The sequence below is a fragment of the Alligator sinensis genome, unplaced genomic scaffold (assembly GCF_000455745.1).
Source record: "Alligator sinensis unplaced genomic scaffold, ASM45574v1 scaffold141_1, whole genome shotgun sequence".
In the NCBI taxonomy this organism is placed as follows: domain Eukaryota; kingdom Metazoa; phylum Chordata; order Crocodylia; family Alligatoridae; genus Alligator; species Alligator sinensis.
The window spans coordinates 429,298-435,297 of NW_005842221.1; the positions used below are offsets into that span (position 1 = coordinate 429,298).

At 44.4% G+C, this 6,000-nt stretch overlaps 1 protein-coding gene across 1 annotated transcript in view; it reads right to left on the bottom strand.

Moving 5' to 3' along the window:
- The window catches only part of PLXNC1 (plexin C1), a 100,222-nt gene that overhangs the window by 88,019 nt on the left and 6,203 nt on the right, over positions 1-6,000 (bottom strand). Inside the window, exon 2 of the mRNA XM_025208135.1 lies at positions 862-987. The gene's annotated coding sequence lies outside the window, so the exon portion shown is untranslated. The remainder of the gene's footprint in view (positions 1-861; positions 988-6,000) is intronic.

Sequence of the window (6,000 nt, forward strand, 5' to 3'; positions counted from 1 at the left end):
ACAGGAGCTATTTTGCCTTCTGGCATTTGGGAGTATGCTTGCGAGTTGCTATTCCCCTTTTCTGGCTCACTCAACTCATATCCACAGCTTCTCACTCCCCTTTTACGTTAAGCAGCACACTAGCATCAATACAGACTTTGCCTTGAAAGCTAAACAACCCAGACGGGTTTGTGGTCTCTGCTGTGCTAAAGACACATGTAAGCCTTCAGTTGTATACCTTTATTGTTGTAAGTATATTGCAATCAAACAAGAAAAAGATTTTCATGTTGTATTCTATCCATTCCAGCTGCCTGCTTAATAAAAACAAAATAGTCACCCTTTGCAGTGTAGACAGGAAATGCACACGCTTGCATTCAAGAACAAAATTCAAAAGATGTTAACTTGAATGCTTCGAAGTCTGATAATGAGATAAGGTTATTTTCACTTCTAGGTTACTCATTCAAACAGCAGAATCCTAATCAGCAGCACTGATGAAACAATCCTTATGTCTTAGTCTCTAATGGACAGATATTTACAACACATGGCAAAGAGTTTAAAGACAGAAATGTAACAGCATTTGGTCTCCACTGGGAAAAAATACATTAAATCAACTATGCTACAATATTAAATTAAGGATTATAAGTAATATCCAGCGAATGCATACCTTTGTGGATTTTAAGAAGCTTCTTCTGAATATTACTTTGTTCTCTATGTAACCTTATTTGCTCATTTGAGTTTTAGACAGTTGCAACAGTTTATTTTAAAACAAATAGAAGAGAGCTGTCCAGGTGACAACATTAGGTTGCAATACAACGCATGAAATATAACACAGGAAACATTCTCTCATTAAAGTGCTATTAAAAAATACCACATTTCACCAACCTTCAGTAACTGTCCATTACTTGTTCCCAAGAACAAAACTATCTTGTTCAAAACGACAGTAGCATAAACAGCTGATAAATCGGAGTGAATCAAGGTCGGTGACTTTTTCACTGTCGGCACAGTTTCCTAAAAAAATCAGACACAAAAGAAAAACCATGATAAAATTCTTCAACCATACTGCAAAATGTACTTAAAAACAAAGGAATATTCCTTAGAAAGCTGTGGAATTTCCTTCCTTCTACTTTTGGTGATGCTGCTATTCCAATACCCTTCCTTCTACTTTTGGTGATGCTGCTATTCTTAACAGTCTTTTAATATAACATAATCTTGGAAATGTGGACAGAATCAGAGAATCACAGAAAATTAGGGTTGAAAGGACCTCAGGAGGTCACCTAGTCCAACCCCCTGCTCAAAGCAGGATCAGCCCCAACTAGATCATTCCAGCCAGTGCTTTGTCAAGCCAGGCCTTAAAAAACCTCCAAGGATGGTTTCATCAACTCTCAAAGGAACCTGTTCCAGTGCTGCACCACCCTCCTAATGAGGAAGTTTTTCCTAATATCCAACTTAAACCTCCATTGCTGAGAACATTGCTCTTTATTCCGTCATCTGCCACCATTGACAGCAGTCTCATTCCATCCTCTTTGGAACCCCCCTTCACGTAGTTAAAGGCTGTTAATAAATCCCCCCTCAGATTTCTCTTCTGCAGACTAAATAAGCCCAGTTCCCTCAGCCTCTCTTCATAAGTCATGTGCCCCAGTTCCCGAACCATTTTTGTTGCTTTCTGCTGAACTCTCCAACTTGTCCACATCCTTTCTATAGTGGGGAGTTCAAACCTGGACACAGTACTCCTATTCCAGTTGTGGCCTCACCAGAAAGATGTGGCCATCTTCTTGTAATATAGCAGGGCTATAAACTATTACAAGAATAGTAATTCTTGTAGGTTTTCAACCTATTTGGGTCAGTGTACCCCTTGTGGCCAGATGCGGAGCAGTGTACCCCTGGCAGCTGGACACAGAGCTGGGAAGCGGGGGTGGCACAAAGCCACATGTGGGGGTGGGGGTGGCGCACGGCCAGATGCGGAGCAGCGGCAGCCACCGTGTGACAGTTTTCCCTGCCCCCTACATCCAGTCAGGTCAGTGATGCCTGCACACAAGTGCAGGATGGTACGTGGAAGCACTCCATCCCCGCCCACCCATGCATACCCCCTAGAGCCATCTCAAGTACCCCCCGGGGTACGCATACCCCCAGTTGACAACCCCTGATCTATAGACCCATCCTGGGCCTCTCTCGTGTCCACCGTGGTTTTAGTCATTGGTTTCAATGGGAAGAGGACTGGCCTACTGTGAAATATTCTATATGTTAATTTGCCATAAAATGCGTTCCTTTTAATGCAAATGTTAGTACTAAATAATCACTAACCTAAATGGACAGAAGGGAGGAATAGGCTGCAATCAGACCTAGACAGGTTACAGGGGTGGGGGGATGAGAACAGGATGGGTTTCAACACTGACAAGTGCAGGGTACTGCACCTGGGGAGGAAGAACCAGCAGCACACCTACAGGCTGGGGAACTCCCTTCTCATCAGTGCAGAGACAGAAAAAGATCTTGGAGTCATTATTGATGCCAAAATGAACATGGGCCGACAGTGTGGGGACACAGTTAAGAAGGCCAACTATACCTTGTCATGCATCCATAGATGCATCTCAAGCAGGTCCAAGGAGGTGATCCTCCCCCTCTATGCGACACTGGTCAGGCCACAGTTGGAGTACTGCGTCCAGTTCCGGGCGCCGCACTTCAGGAGGGATGTGGACAACATGGAGAGGGTCCAGAGGAGGGCCACCCACATGATTAGGAGTCAGCAGGGCAGGCCCTATGAGGAGAGGCTAAGGGACCTGAACCTGCTCACCTTCCACAAGAGAAGGCTAAGGGGGGATCTAGTGGCCGTTTACAAACTAGTCATGGGGGACCAACAGGCCTTGGGGGAGTCCCTGTTCCCCCAAGCCCTACCAGGAGAGACAAGAAATAACGGTCACAAGCTGGCAGAGGGTAGATTTAGACTAGATATCAGGAGGCGCTACTTCACTGTCAGGGGGGCTAGGATCTGGAACCAACTTCCAAGAGAAGTGGTGCTGGCTCCTACCCTGGGGGGCTTTACGAGGAGGCTGGATGAACACCTTGCCGGGGTCGTTTGACCCCAGTACTCTTTCCTGCCCATGGCAGGGGGTCGGACTTGATGATCTGCTCAGGTCCCTTCCAACCCTACCAACTATGAAACTATGAGACAGGGAAAAGAAGGCTCCAGGACTGCATTGCTATTTGTTCCTTCAAACACTAGATATGAAACCTGTTACTGAGTCTATGCCTTTGGCCACTGGTATACATGCCCACTCTTGCTGTATACTGGGAAGCTGACCTGCTGTTTTTAAATCTATAATGTCTAGATCTGTTATAAACTGCTGGTTTTTATTCTAAGCAACCTGTCATATGGCCCTCAAGTGTGTCACACACACTACTGAACCCTGATTCATCCTGAAGTATGTTCAAAAGTCCTGATTAACACCTACAGCTACCCCATGTATAGCGAGTGTAGTTTCAAACAAATACATTTTGTGTTCTTTTTTTCTTGTCAGAAAGTGCAGTGCTTTACCCTTCCTTTTTTGATTTCCTGCTTTACAATTAAGGAAGCTGAGACTTATATTGCCTACCACTAGAATACAAAAACTAGAAAAGGTACCCTGCTATTTGTGATAGGGTTAAATATAGTATTAGTAAAAACAGCATTAAAGATAGCTTATTCCCTTCTTTTTCTCTACATCCTTACTCCATTATGATAAAATTCAAGTTTTAAGGGATCTATTTAATTTAGATCTGATAAAAATAACTATAATGTATTAGAAAAATGCTTTAATCAAAATTATCATATTAGCAAACTGCTCTAATGCCAATGTAAGAGTTACACTACGATGACTGAAATGAGTGTTTGGCTCAAAGTCAATACCAAATTGATCACCCAGGTACATCCATTTAGAAGCTGCAATACCCTCAATATTAGATTTGTGATACAAATATACAGGGGCAGGCACACAGGAATCCCACAGGAACCAGAGAGAAAATTGGGCACCTCAGCTCCCTGCACAAGGTATCAGGAGAGTTGGGCACTTCAAATGGAGACTCAAAGCAAAAAGTCACCTAGAGCAGCCAATAGAAAGTGCTGAACACTATAGTGTTTCTGAATCCCCACCCCACTCCAGAGCTTAGCACCTGACTCAGGGCTGTATCTCCATTCAGCCAGGATTGAGAATGCCTAGTCTCTCTTTAGAGGGTAGGCAGCTGATTAATCATTGGCAACAGTAGCCTCACCCAATTTTTGCATGATTGCCTTGTTTCCTAATTCCACTTGCCCTGGAGGTTGGAGACCTCAGCTTGAGTGGATTGAACTCCACATATATCCTTTCTCCCATGATATGGCTCTAACCATAAAGTCTATAAACTAGTTTGGGTGAAAGGCAGGGAACCCCTCCACTGCCCCACTTCTGTTGAAGCTGGACCAATGGACAGAAAGGAAAGCAAGAGATGGGGCCACAAGGAGAACAAGCAAAAGAACCTAATTCTGTAGCCCACTGATGAAGACACACACACATTTCACATTGATTAGAAAACAGAAATAACTCGAGGTCAAAGCCTATAACCCAGGTCTCCCAACTCTCAGCAGAGTGCCCTAAAACTAGAGTACAGTCACACTTCCTGTTGCTTACACTCCTGGTCCCACCACTGCTGCATTCCTGTCTGCCCAATACTCAACTTCAACAGGAAACATGAGACTACTCCCCATCCAGATTGTTCTATATCCTGGTGTTTGGGGCATTCTCCGGGGATGTGGGAAAAGTGGCTCTCAATCCCACCGTGCTATACTGGCCTAGAATCCGAGTCTCCAACCCCCTGAGTGAATGCTGTAGCAACTAAATTCACACACAACTGTTTGGTGGCAGTGGCACTTCCACCAACCATTCTTTCGAGCTAAAGTAACTGTGGCAACTGAGCTCTGTGCCAAACAGTGCTGTTGGTGTGAAGTAAGTATGCTCAAAGGATGTCTAATGGCTGTCTTTTGGGGAACACAGGCAGTTTAGCTACTGCCCCACTACCATTCTAGATGACAAATGAGTTTTGCTAGGAGTTAGGCTCCTAGGGCTCTTACACATATGCGGAGAGACTGCTCCAATGTGCTGGAAATCCTGTGCATCACAGTAGACTCGATTAATTGAGTCTACTGGAGCGCACAAATTGATGAGCTCTGGCAGCCTCATGCATTATGTGCATCAGCGGCGCAGTACATCTCCATGCTGAGAAAATGGCAGTAGGGCGCTTTGAAATAAAACACGTTCAATGTGCTTTAGTTCCAAGCACCCCACTGCCATTTTCTCAGCGTGGGGATGTGCTGCGCCACCGATGCACGTGACACGCAGACACTTTTAATTAGTGCAGCTCAATAATTAAAAGCACCTGGCGTCGCATTGAGATCACGTGTAAAAATGCCCCTAGGTGCCCAGATTAGATCACTTTTGTGTATATGCCTAGGGAACTTTGCAACCCAAAATGTAGGTGCCTCCTGAGTTTTGAGGCTGCTGGAGTGGGGTCATTCTGGAACGCTGTTTGGAATGTAGGTGCATTAGGAGATTCTCTTTATATCAGGCAAACAATATGCAATCTATTATTAGCTGTAATATATAATATATGCCGTAATATATAACTGAACTATAATACAGTCCAGAGATGCTAGTCAAGAACGAAAGCTCTCCTGTACTCAGTGTTGTAGAACCACCTGGTAAGAGACATTCTTTCCCCCAATTTCTTACAAGCTAAACAGCTTGCAGGTCCAGTGCTTACTTGCAGGTGGATTCCTGATGTGAATGGAGCCTTATCACAAATCTAACTAGAGCCACTGGAATACTTGGGCACATCTTGGTCAGGCAAAGAAAGGGTAAATGGAAGCAGTAAGACCCCATCATACAGAAAAGTTAAGTGACCTCCCATGTTCCCACACCAAACCTGTGACACAGCTAGCAACTGAGCTCAGATCTCCTGGGTCCAAGTCCAATGATTTACCACGAAACCATCTGCCTACAAAAGAAGAGGTTTTTC